This window comes from Panthera pardus, unplaced genomic scaffold (genome assembly GCF_024362965.1).
Source record: "Panthera pardus isolate Hobbes unplaced genomic scaffold, ASM2436296v1 HiC_scaffold_27, whole genome shotgun sequence".
NCBI lineage: Eukaryota > Metazoa > Chordata > Mammalia > Carnivora > Felidae > Panthera > Panthera pardus.
This window is the reverse complement of record NW_026526843.1, coordinates 63,707,574-63,721,944: the sequence shown is the minus strand read 5'-3', so window position 1 is coordinate 63,721,944 and position 14,371 is coordinate 63,707,574. Positions and strand designations below refer to the sequence as shown.

Sequence of the window (14,371 nt, the reverse complement as noted above, 5' to 3'; positions counted from 1 at the left end):
TGAATGCTGAGAGAACAAATTGCAGTTTGTTCATGGAAGGTAGGAGGTGTAGAGACATGATTCTGGGAAGAAAAGAACCACAGGTTCTGTAGAAGGGTGGGAGCCTTGATCACAGGAGAGGAAAGAGAAACAGAGAGAAGGCATTGTGCAGGGATTGCACAAGAGAAACACTTCCCCAAAGCCACTGGCTGGGAAAACTATAGCGGCTGATTATTTCAAGATTTTACAACCAATGGAGCTCAAATATGGAAGCTTAGAAGTCTGAGCCACAGGTGTGTGGAGCCTGGTTGGCATACTGGTGCTCCTCCTTCCTGTAGGGAAGGAGGACAGAGACCCTGGGGTGGACAGCGTGGTTTGCGGACCCCATTGGTTGCACTGGGAGAGACAGCTCCCTTTCTTAGAGTGCATTTGGGAGATGTGGCATGGCCTCTCGGAAATAAAGAGCTAGTGGGTGCCAATGTGCTGCTCCAATCATTGCCATAGGAATGAAAACCCCTGCTGATGGCAGCAAGCTGGGTGCCAGCTTTTTGCTGGGCTTTACCATAAACTCCAAGCCCCTGTGTGATTCTACAACTTTTTGTGGAAAAAAACATCACAAGCTACAGCGTGATGAGACCCTCCCCCAGAGGATCAGTGCATGTTTGTGCCACACAGGGTCCCTATAATTTGGAATTTTGAAACCCAGCCATTATGCCTGAGATAAAACACAGGAGTACTGTGCCATGTGACAGGCAAACAGCTTGGATACAGACAGGGTAAAGGCAGAGATCTGACAGAAGCTGTGGATACAAGAAGAGACATTGTTCAGAAGGAATAGAAAATAAGAACAGATCCATAAACAGCAAAGAAATTCAATCAGTAATCAATAATTTCCCAACAAATAAAACTCCAGTTGGGAAAATTTGACAGACATGTAGAAGAATTAACCTGGGCCACTTTCTTACACCATACACAAAAATAAACTCAAAATGGATGAAAGACCTAAATGTAACAGGAAACCATCAAAATCCTAGAGGAGAAAACGATCAACAACCTCTTTCACCTCAGTCACAACAACTCATTAGTGGACGTCTCCAGAGACAAGGGAAACAAAAGCAAAAATAAACTATTGGGACCTCATCAAGATAAAAAGCTTCTGCACAGTGAAGGAAACAATCAACAAAACTAAAAGACAACCGATGGAATGGGAGAAGATATTTGCAAATGACATATCTGATAAAGGGTTAGTATCCATGATGAGCAATGATTCAAGAATTCTTAATAAGATACTAGCAAATTGAATCCAACAGTACTTTAAAACAACTATTCCAGTCGGTTGGGCTTCGACTTTGGCTCAGGTCATGATCTCGCAGCTATGGGTTCAAGCCCCGCGTCGGGCTCTGTGCTGGCAGCTTGGAGCCTGGAACCTGCTTCGGATTCTGTGTCTCCCTCTCTCTCTCTGTCCCTACCTCACTTGTGCTCTGCCTCTCTCTCTCAAAATGAAATAAACATTAAAAAAATTTTTTTAAAAATTATTCCACACAATCTAATGGGATTTATTCCTGGGCTGCAGAGGTGGTTCAGTATTCATGAGTCAGTCAACACGATGCACCATATTAATAAAAGAAAGGAAAAAAACATATGATCTTCTCAATAGGTGCAGAAAAAGCATTTGACAAAGTACAGCCTCCATTCTTCATAAAAACCTTCAGCAATGTGAGGATAGATGGAACATACCTCATCATCATAAAGGCCATATATGAAAGACCCACAGCTAATATCATCCTCAACGGGGAAAAACTGAGGACTTTTCCCCTAAGGTCAGGAACAAGACAGGGATATTCACCTTCAGCATTGTTATTTAATACAGTACTGTAAACCCTAACCTCAGCAATCAGACAACAAAAAGAAATAAAAGGCATCCCAATTGTCAAGGAAGAAGTCACATTCCCATCACTCCCACATGACATGAGTGACATGACATGTTGAAAACCCAAAAGACTCCACCAAAAAATTACTAGAACTGATACACAAATTGAGCAAAATCAGTGTACCAAAATCTGTTGCCTTTTCTAGACACCAATAATGAAGCAGCAGAAAAAGAAATAAAGGAATCGATCCCATTTATAATTGCACCAAAAACAATGATACCTAGGAATAAACCTAACCAATGAGGTAAAAGATCTATATTCTGAAAACTACAGAACACTAATGAAAGAATGGCACAATGGCACTAATTGATGATGGCAGAATGAAATGGAAAAACATTCCATACTCAATGATTGGAAGACAAATATTGTTAAAATGTCAATATTACCTAGAGCAAGCTACACATTTAATCAAATCCCTATCAAATTACCACCAGCATTTTTCCCAGAGCTAGAACAAACCATCCTAAATTTTTTATGGAACCACAAAAGACCCTTAATAGACAAATCAATCTGAAAAAGAAAACTAAAGCTGGAAGCATCATGATTTGGGACTTCAAACTATATTACAAAGTTACAGTCATCAAGACAGTATGGTACTGGCACAAAAACAGACATAGATCAATAGAACAGAATAGAAAACCCAGAAATGGGCCAACAACTATATGGTCAACTAATTTTTGACAAAGCAAGAAAGAATATCCAATGGGGAGAAAAAGACAGTCTCTTCAACAAATGGTTCTGGGAAAATTGGACAGCAACATGCAGAAAAAATGGGCTGAGCCAGCTTGCACTCCACACACTGGGTATTCTCTTCTTCCTGTGCTGGTTAGCTATGGCGGCTGTGAAGACTCTGAACCCCAAGGCCGAGGTGGCCAGAGCTCAGGTGGCACTGGTAGTCAACATTAGCACAACCCCAGGGGCTGCACTACGTGCTGAGGACCAACTTGAGGACTAAGGGCACCATGAAGATGCTTGTTTCTGGTGCTGGAGACATCAAGCTTACTAAAGATGGCGATGTGCTGCTTTATGAAATGCAAATTCGGCACACAGCAACCTCCTTAATAGCCAAAGTAGCAATAGCCCAGGAGGACATAACTGGTGACATAACATTCAATGTCCTAATCATTGGAGAACTAATGAAACAAGCAGATCTCTACATTTCTGAAGGTCTTCATCTTAGAATAATAACAGAAGAATTTGAAGATGCACTGGAAAGGGCACTTCAGTTTTTGGAACTAGTCAAAGTAAGCAAAGAAATGGACATAGAACACTTCTAGATGTGGCCAGAACTTCTCTACGTACTAAAATGCATGCTGAACTTACTGATATCTTACAGAGGCTGTGATGGGTTCCATTTTGTCCATTAAAAAACAAGATGAATCCATTGACCTCTTCATGGTTGAGATCATGGAGATGAAACATAAATCTGAAACTAATACAAGCTTAATCAGAGGTCTTGTTTTGGACCATAGGGCACCGCAATCTGATATAAAAAAAAAAAGAGTAGAAGATGCATACATCCTCATGCATGCATACATCCTCATGCAATGTGTCATTAAAATATGAAAAACAGAAGTGAATTGTGGGTTTTTTACAAGAGTACAGAAGAGAGAGAAAAACTCGTAAAAGCAGAAAGAAAACTCATTGAAGATAGAGTTTAAAAAAATACTAGAACTGAAAAATAAAGTTTGTGGTGATTCAAATAAGGAATTTGTTGTTAATAGTCAAAAGGGAATTGACCCCTTTTCCTTAGATGCTCTTGCAAAACAAGGCATAGTAGCTCTGTGTAGAGCTAAAACAAGAAATACGGAAAGGCTGATTTTTGCTTGTGGTGGAGTAGCTCTAAAAATTCTTGTTGACCTAAATCCTGATTGTTTGGGACATTCAAGCTTGTCTATGAGTTTACATTGTGAAAAGAGAAATTCACCTTTATTGAGAAATGTAACAATCCTCGCTCTGCCACATTCTTAGTCAAAGGACCAAAAAAGCATACATCATTCAAATCAAAGATGCAAAAGAGATGGCTTGAGGGCTTTTAAAAATGTTACTCATGATGGCTGTGTAGTTCCAGATGCTGGTGCAACGGAAGTAGCAGTGGCAGAATCCTTGATTAAATATAAGCCCAGTGTAAATGGCAGGGTCCAACTTGGAGTGCAAGCACTTGCTGATGTATTGCTCATTATTCCCAAGGTTCTTGCTCAGAACTCTGGTTTTGACCTTCAGGAAACACTAGTTAAAGTTCAAGCAGAACATTAAGAATCAGGTCAACTTGTGGATGTGGACTTGAACACAAGTAAGCCACTGGTACCAGCTGAAATAGACATATGGGATAACTATTGTGTAAAGAAACAGATTCTTCATTCCTGCACTGTGATTGCCACCAACATTCTCCTGGTTGATGAGATCATGAAGCTGGAATGTCTTCTCTAAATGGTTGGATTGAACTTCCCTTGTGTCATCAGTATCATTAAGACTACAAGGTGATCCTAAGAATATAGCTATGGAATTTTCGTCCAAGCTTCAAATGATTTTCAAAAGCATTTTCTTTTTCCATATGAAAAAGAAAACATTGGCACTCAAGTTCTGAAATTCTGAAATTATAATTACAGTATTTTTTAAAATTTCACTGCAGTGCACACACATTAAGCAGGCTGTTTTCACCCAATGAACAGGATGTTTTGCTTTAGCTTCAGTGATCTAAAAGTATTATGTTAGACAAGTGTACATTATCTACCTTGTTATTAAATGTTCCTTGAAAAAAACTTTAATGGTTTAATAATTTCTTCTAATGGATGATTTTTAATGTATCCAATAGCTCCCTACTGTCACACTTGTAAGTTTTTATGCAAATATAAATAATACTTAAAGTAACTTAAGATTTTGAAAGCATCCATGTTTCTTTAGTATAAATTCCTATGAGTAAAACTATTGGATCATTTGTTTGGACTTTTAATGCTTTTGAAGTACCTTTGCTAAAATGCTCCCCAGAAAAGTTGTACTGGGCAGAAAAATGGGTGAAGTATAGGCAAGGGTGTTGAATAAACTGAAAGTATGAAGAGAGAAAACTATAAATAGAGGAGACAGAGGTAAAAACACCATTAAAGGCATGGGGGTTAGAGGACAGGAGATTTTCACGTAGAATGTGTTTTCACACTCCTGCGCCTGTGCTTATCCTGAAATACCCATTCATCCCAAACTCTCCAGTGCCATCTTTCTCTCACCCAAGTTACTGATCTTTCCCATCTGTTTCCATAAAATTGTTTTCATAGTTGGTATATCTCCACAGCCCTTGACAGTGAAGTTGTGTGCTGCAAAGCTTTGTATTTTAGAGGCTTGGCAGTTGCCTACAATGAATGTGCAATAAATGTTAAAACAAAACCTTTAAAAAAATGCAGAAAAATAAAACTGGACCACTTTCTTCCACCATACACCAAAATAAATCCAAAATGGATGAAATACCTAAATGTGAGACAGGAAACCATCCAAATCCTAGATGAGAACATAGGCACCAACATCTCTGACCTTGACTGTAGCAACTTCTTACTAGATATGCTGCCAGAGTCAAGGGAAACAAAAGCAAAAATGAACTATTTAGATTTCATCAAGATAAAAATATTCTGTACAGCAAAGGAAACTATCAACACAACTAAAAGACAGCCTATGAAATGGCATATATGATAAATGGTTAGTGTCCAAAATCTATAAAGAACTTACAAAACTCAACACCCCAAAAAACAAATAATCCAGTGAATAAATGGGCGAGAGACACGAATGGACACTTTTCCAAAGAAGTCATCCAGATGGCTAACATACACATGAAAAGATGCTCAACATCACTCATCATCAGAGAAATACAAATCAAAACCACAATGAGATACCACCTCATGTCTGTCAGAATAGCTAAAATTAACAACTCAGGAAACACCAGATGTTGGCAAGGATGTGGAGAAAGAGGAACTCTTTTGCACTGTTGGTGGGAATGCAAACTGCTGCAACCTCTTTGGAAAACAGTATGGTGGTTCCTCAAAAATTTAAAACAGAGCCTCCCTACAACCCAGCAATTGCACAACTAGTTATTTATCCATAGGATAAAAAATTATGATTTGAAGGGGTGTGTGCACCCCAATGTTTATAGCAGCACTACAAACAATAACAAAAGTATGGAAAGAGCCCAAATGTTCATCAACTGATGAATGGAGAAAGAATGGAGTATAAAATCACTCGCCATCAAAAAGAAAGAAATCTTTCCATTTGCAATGACATGGAGGGAGCTAGAGTGTACTATGCTCAGCGAAGTAAGCCAAAGACAAATACCATATGACTTCACTCATGTGTGGAACTTAAATACCAAAACATATGAACATAGGGGAAGGGAAAAAAGAGACAGAAGGAGGCAACCATGAGACTCTTAACTATAGAGAACAAACTGAGAGTTGATGGATGGAGGCGGGAGGGATATGGGCTAAATGGGCAATGGGCACTAAGGAGGGCACCTTAATTGTTGTGATGGGCCCTGGTGTACTCATCCCAATGAGTGTCCTCCTTAATACCCATTACCCATTTACCCCATCCTCCCACCCAAGACCCCTCCAGGAATCCTGAGTTTGTTCTCTATATTTAAGAGTCTCCTGTGTTTTGTTCTCCTCCCTGTATTTATATTGTTTTTGCTTCCCTTCCTTTATGTTCATGTTTTGTACCTTAAATTCCATATATTCATGAATTCATATGATATTTGTCTTTCTCTGACTAATTTCACTTAGCGTAATAAACTCTAGTTCCATCCATGTTGTTCCAAATGGCAGGATTTCATTCTTTTTGATTACCCAGTAATATTCCATTATATATATATATCTATCACATCTTCTTATATATAATATATAATATATATTTATATAATATATAATTTATAATATTAATATAATTATAATAAATTATAATTTTATATAATATATAATACATTATATATAATATGTAATACATTATAATTATAATATAGTTAATATAATTATAATGTATAATATATAATTTATATAATATATATAATCATATAATATATAATCATATATATATAATCATATGTATATGTATATATCACATCTTCTTTATCCAGTCATCTGTCAATGGACACTTGGGTTCTTTCCATACTTTGGCCATTGCTGATAGTGCTGCTATAAATATTGGGGTACATGTGCTGCTTCAAAACAGCACACCTGTATCCTTTGGATAAATACTTAGTAGTGCAATTTCTGGGTTGTAGGGTAGTTCTCCTTTCAATTTTTTGAGGAACCTCCATACTGTTTTCCAGAGTGGCTACATCAGTTTGCATTCCCACCAGCAAGGCAAAAGGGTTCCTCTTTCTCTGCATCCTCGTCAACATCTGTCATTGCCTGAGTTGTTAATTTTAACCATTCTTACAGGTGTAAGGTGGTATCTCATTGTGGTTTTGATTTGTATTTCCCTGATGATGACTGATGTTGAGCCTCTCTTCCTGTGTATGTTAGCCATCTGGATGACTTCTTTGGAAAAGTGTCTATTCATATATATTTGCCCATTTCTTCACTGGATGATTTGTTTTTTGGGTGTTGAGTTTGATAACTTCTTTATAGATTTTGGATACTAACTCTTAATCTGATATATCATTTGCAAATATCTTCTTCCATTCCATCAGTTGCATTTTGGTTTTATTGATTGTTTCCTTCACTGTGCAGATTTTTATCTTAATGAGGTCCCAATAGTTCATTTTTGCTTTTGTTTTCCTTGCCTCCAGAGACGCGTTGAATAAGTAATTGCTGCTGCCAAAGTCAAAGAGGTGTTTTCCTGCTTTCTCTTCTAGGACTTTAATGTCTTCCTGTCTTACTTTTAGGTCTTTAATTCATTTTTTTAAATTTTTTTTTAACGTTTATTTATTTTTGAGACAGAGAGAGACAGAGCATGAATGGGGGAGGGGCAGAGAGAGAGGGAGACACAGAACCAGAAGCAGGCTCCAGGCTCTGAGCCATCAGCCCAGAGCCCGATGAGGGGCTCGAACTTACAGACCGCGAGACTGTGACCTGAGCTGAAGTCGGCGCTTAACGGACTGAGCCACCCAGGTGCCCCAGGTCTTTAATTCATTTTGAGTTTATTTTTGTGTATGGTGTAAGAACGTGGTTCAGGTTCATTTTTCCGCATGTCCAGTTTTTTCAACACCGTTTGCTGAAGAGACTGTCTTTATTCCATTGGATATTCTTTCCTGCTTTGTCTAAGATTAGTTGGCCATATGTTTGTGGGTTTATTTCTGGGTTTTCTATTCTGTTCCATTGATATGCGTGTCTGTTTTTGTGCCAATAACATACTGTCATAATGATTACACTTTCATAATACAGCTTGAAGTCTGGAATTGTGAGACCTCCAGCATTGGTTTTCTTTTTAACATTATATTAGCTATGCAGCCTTTTTTCTGGTTCCATACAAATTTTAGGATTGTTTATTCTACCTCTGTGAAGAATGCTGGTGTTATTTTGATAGGGACTGCATTGAATATGTAGATTGCTTTGGGTACTATTGACATTTTAACAATATTTGTTATTCCAATCCATGAGAATGGAATATTTTTCCATTTTTTGTGTCTTCTACAATTTCTTTCATGAGGTTTCTATAGTTTTCAGTGTATAGATTTTTCACCACTTTGGTTAGGTTTATTCCTAGTTATTTTGTGGTTTTGGCACAATTGTGAATGGGATCAATTGCTTGTTTTTTCTTTCTGTTGCTTCATTATTGGTGTATAGAAATGCAACTGTTTTCTGTGCACTGATTTTATACTCTGTGACTTTGCTGAATTAATAGGTCAGTTCTAGCCATTTTTGGTTGAGTCTTTGAGTTTTCCATGTAGAGTAGCCTGTCATCCTAGAAAAGTAAAAGTTTGACTTCTTTGACTATTTGGATGCCTTTTATTTCACTTTGTTGTCTCATTGCTGAGGCTAGGACTATGTTGAATAACAATAGTGAGAGTGGACATCTCTGTGGTGTTAACCTTAGGGGGAAGCTCTCAGTATTTCCCAACTGAGGATGACATTAGTGGTGGGTCTTTCTTTCACATATGGCTTTTATGATCTTGTGGTATGATCCTTCTATCCTTACTTTCTTGAGGGTTTTTATCAAGAAAGGTGTATTTTGTCAAATCATTTCTCTGCATCTATTGAGAGAATCATGTAGTTCTTATTCTTTCTTTTATTAATGTGATGTATCACATTGATTTGGAGATATTGAACCAGCTGTGCATCCGAGGTATAAATCCCACTTGGTCATGGTGAATAATTTTTTTAATGTATTGTTGAATCCGATTGGCTAATATCTTGTTGAGGATTTTTACATTCACGTTCATCAGGGAAATTGGTCTATAGTTCTCCTTTTTAGTGGGGTCTTTGTCTGGTTTTGGAATCAAGGTAATGCTGGCTTCATAGAAAGAGTTTGGAAGTTTTCCTTCCATTTCTATTTTTTTTGGAACAGCTTCAAGACAATAGGTGTTAACTCTTCCTTAAATGCTTGGTAGAATTCCCCTGGAAAGCCATCTAGCCTTGGACTCTTGCTTTCTGGCAGATTTTTGATTACTAATTACATTTCCTTACTGGTTATGGGTCTGTTCAACTTTTCTATTTCTTCCTGTTTCAGATTTGGTAGTGTATATGTTTCTAGGAATTTGTCTATTTCTTCCAGATTACACATTTTATCGGCATATAATTACTCATAATATTCTCTTATTAATGTTTTTATTTCTGTTGTGTTGGTTGTGATCTCTCCTCTTTTATTCTTGATTTTATTTATTTGGGTCCTTTCCTTTTCCTTTTTGATCAAACTGGCTATTGGTTTATCAATTTTGTTAATTCTTTCAAAGAACCAGATTCTGGTTTCATTGATCTGTTCTACTGCCTTTTTGGTTTCGATAGCATTAATTTGTGCTCTAGTCTTTATTATTTCCTGTCTTCTGCTGGTTTTGAGTTTTATTTGCTGTTCTTTTTCCAACTCCTTAAGGCGTAAGGTTAGAATGTGTATCTGAGATCTTTCTTCCTTCTTTAGGAAGGCCTGGATTGTTATATACTTTCCTCTTATGACCATCTTTGCTTCATCCCAGAGGTTTTGGGTTGTGCTGTTATCATTTTCATTGACTTCCATATACTTTTTAATTTCCTCTTTAACTGTTTGGTTAGCCCATTCATTCTTTAGTAGGATGTTCTTCAGTCTCCAAGTACATGTTACCTTTCCAAATTTTTTCTTATGGTTGATTTCGAGTTTCATAGCATTGTGGTCTGAATTTGCATGGTATGATCTCAATCTTATTGTACTTACTTAGGTGTGTTGATTTGTGTCCCAGTATATGGTCTATTCTGGAGAACGTTCCATGTGCACTGGAGTAGAATGTATATTCTGCTTCTTTAGGATGAAATGTTCTGAACGTATCTAAGTCCTTCTGGTCCAGTGTGTCATTCAAAGCCATTGTTTCCTTGTTGGTTTTTTTATTAGATGGTCTGTCCATTGCTGTGAGTAGGGTGTTGAAGTCTCCTACTATTATGGTATTACTGACGATGAGTTTCTTTATGTTTGTGATTAACTGATTTATATACTTGGGTTCTTCCACATTTGGCACATAAATGTTTACAATTGTTAGGTCTTCTTGGTGGATAGACACTTTGATTATGATATAATGCCCTTCTGCATCTCTTGATACAGTCTTTATTTTAAAGTGTGGATTGTGTGATATGAGTATGGCTACTCCGGCTTTCTTTTGTTGACCATTAGCACAATAGATGGTTCTCCATCCCCTTATTTTCAATCTGAAGGTATCTTTAGGTCTAAAGTGGGTCTCTTGTAAACAGCATATAGATGGATCTTGTTTTCTTATCCATTCTGTTTACCTTATGTCTTTTGATTGGAGCATTGAGTCCTTTGACGTTTAGAGTGAATACTGAAAGATATGAATTTGTTGCCATTATGATGGTTGTAGAGATGGAGTTTCTGGTGGTGTTCTCTGGTCCTTTCTAATCTTTGTGGCTTTTGATATATATATATATATATATATATATATATATATATATATATATTATAATATATATATACCTTTTCTCCCCTCAGAGAGTCCCCCCTAAAATCCTTAAAGTCCTTTCTAATCTTTGTGGCTTTTGATATATATATATAATATAATATATATATACCTTTTCTCCCCTCAGAGAGTCCCCCTTAAAATCTTGCAGGGCTGGTTTAGTGGTCACAGACCCCTTTAATTTTTGTTTGTCTGGGAAACTTTTTATCTCTCCTTCTGTTTTGAATGACAGCCTTGCTGGATAAAGAATTCTTGGCTGCATATTTTTCTGATTCGGCACACTGAATATATCCTGCCACCCCTTTCTGGCCTGCCAAGTTTTTGTGGATAGGTCTGCTGCAAACCTGATCTGTCTTCCCTTGTAGGTTAGGGACTTTTTTTCCCTTGCTGCTTTCATGATTCTCTCCTTGCCTGAGTATTTTGTGAATCTGACTATGATATGCCTTGTTGATGGTCGGTTTTTGTTGAATCTAATGGGGGTCCTCTGTACTTCCTGGATTTGGATGTCTGTGTATTTCCCCAGGTTAGGAAAGTTTTCTGCTTTGTTTTGCTCACATAACTCTTCTACCCTTATTTCTCTCTCTTCCTCTTTTGGGACCCCTATGATTCTGATGTCGTTCCTTATTAATGAGCCACTGATTTCTCTAATTCTTAAATCGTGTTCTTTTGCCTTAATCTCCCTCTTTTTTTTCTGCTTCATTATTCTCCATAAGTTTGTCCTCTATATCACTGATTCTCTGTTCTGCCTCATCTATCTTTGCCGCTGTGGCATCCATCCATGATTGCAGCTCAGTTATAGCATTTTTTTTATTTCATCTTGACTAGTTTTAACTTCTTTTATCTCTGCAGAAAGGGATTCTAATCTATTTTTGACTCCAGCTAGTATTCTTATTATCCTGATTCTAAATTCCAGTTCAGACATCTTGCTTGTATCTGTGTTGGTTAAATCCCTGGCTGTCATTTCTTCATGCTCTTTCTTTTGGGGTGAATTCCTTCGTTTTGTCATTTTGAAGGGAGAAAATGAATTAATGAGGTAGAAAAATTGAAATTGATAAAATTAAAATTTAAAAATATTAAAATTAAAAATTAAACACACACACAAAAAAAATTGAATAGATAATGCTAGATCCTGGGTGTGTTTTGGTCTGGGTGTCGAAAATCGTTTGACAGATTAGAGAAAAAAAGGAGGGGGGAGAAAAGAAAAAAAGAGGAAATCGTTTGAGAATTTGAAAAATGAATACCCTGAAGTAGACTAAAATGAGATGATGGGGGTAAATTAGAATTTGAAAGAATATACACAAAAGTAAAGAATATAGTAGAAAAAAAATTAAAGAAAAATATTTTAATAAAAATTAAAAATAAATATGAATGCTTTCCTTTTCTGTATTCAAGAAAAAAGAAAAGAAATGAAAAAGAGAGAAAAGATTAAAAAAGAAAGAAACAACAAGGAAATCGTTTGAAAATTTGAGAAAGTGAATACACTGTAGTAGATTAAAATAAAATGATGAAAGTAAAATATAATTTGAAAAAATTACATAAAAGCAAAAATACAATCACAAGATGGCGGCGTAGGAGGACGCGGGGCTCACAGCGCGTCCTGCCGATCACTTAGATTCCACCTACACCTGCCTAAAGAAACCAGAAAACCGCCAGAGGATTAGCAGAAGGGAGTCTCCGGAGTCAAGCGCAGACTAGAGGCCCACGGAAGAGGGTAGGAAGGGCGGCGAGGCGGTGCGCGCTCCACGGACTGGCGGGAGGGAGCCGGGGCGGAGGGGCGGCTCGCCGGCCAAGCAGAGCCCCCGAGTCTGGCTGGCAAAAGCGGAGGGGCCAGACAGACTGTGTTCCGACAGCAAGCGCGACTTAGCGTCCGGGAGGTCATAAGTTAACAGCTCTGCTCGGAAAGCGGGAAGGCTGGAGGACAAAGGGAGGGAGAGCTGCTGAGCCCCCGGACGGCAGAGCTCAGCTTGGCGGGGAACAAAGGCGCCAGCGCCATCTCCCCCGCCCATCCCCCAGCCAAAATCCCAAAGGGAACCAGTTCCTGCCAGGGAACTTGCTCGCTCCGCGCAAACACCCAACTCTGTGCTTCTGCGGAGCCAAACCTCCGGCAGCGGATCTGACTCCCTCCCGCTGCCACAGGGCTCCTCCTGAAGTGGATCACCTAAGGAGAAGCGAGCTAAGCCTGCCCCTCCAGCCCCCGTGCACCTTGCCTACCCACCGCAGCTAATACGCCAGATCCCCAGCAACACAAGCCTGGCAGTGTGCAAGTAGCCCAGACGGGACACGCCACCCCACAGTGAATCCCGCCCCTAGGAGAGGGGAAGAGAAGGCACACACCAGTCTGACTGTGGCCCCAGCAGTGGGCTGGGGGCAGACATCGGGTCGGACTGCGGCCCCGCCCACTAACTCCAGTTATACACCACAGCACAGGGGAAGTGCACTGCAGGTCCTCACCACGCCAGGGACTCTCCAAAATGACCAAACGGAAGAATTCCCCTCAGAAGAATCTCCAGGAAATAACAACAGCTAATGAACTGATCAAAAAGGATTTAAATAATATAACAGAAAGTGAATTTAGAATAATAGTCATAAAATTAATCGCTGGGCTTAAAAACAGTATACAGGACAGCAGAGAATCTCTTGCCACAAAGATCGAGGGACTAAGGAACAGTCACAAGGAGTTGAAAAACGCTTTAAACGAATTGCAAAACAAAATGGAATCCACGATGGCTCGGCTTGAAGAGGCAGAGGAGAGAATAGGTGAACTAGAAGATAAAGTTATGGAGAAAGAGGAAGCTGAAAGAAAGAGAGATAAAAAAATCCAGGAGTATGAGGGGAAAATTAGAGAACTAAGTGATACACTAAAAAAAAATAATATACGCATAATTGGTATCCCAGAGGAGGAAGAGAGAGGGAAGGGTGCTGAAGGGGTACTTGAACAAATTATAGCTGAGAACTTCCCTGAACTGGGGAAGGAAAAAGGCATTGAAATCCAAGAGGCACAGAGAACTCCCTTCAGACGTAACTTGAATCGATCTTCTGCACGACATATCATAGTGAAACTGGCAAAATACAAGGATAAAGAGAAAATTCTGAAAGCAGCAAGGGATAAACGTGCCCTCACATATAAAGGGAGACCTATAAAACTCGTGACTGATCTCTCCTTTGAAACTTGGCAGGCCAGAAAGGCTTGGCACGATATCTACAGTGTGCTAAACAGAAAAAATATGCAGCCGAGAATCCTTTATCCAGCAAGTCTGTCATTTAGAATAGAAGGAGAGATAAAGGTCTTCCCAAACAAACAAAAACTGAAGGAATTTGTCACCACGAAACCAGCCCTACAAGAGATCCTAAGGGGGATCCTGTGAGACAAAGTACCAGAGACATCACT

The 14,371-nt window shown here is 38.6% G+C and overlaps 1 pseudogene; it reads left to right on the top strand.

Annotated features, from left to right (window-relative positions):
- The first annotated feature begins 2,742 nt into the window (after positions 1-2,742).
- Positions 2,743-4,381, top strand: LOC109258943 (T-complex protein 1 subunit zeta-like; annotated as a pseudogene).
- Positions 4,382-14,371: the final 9,990 nt, after the last annotated feature.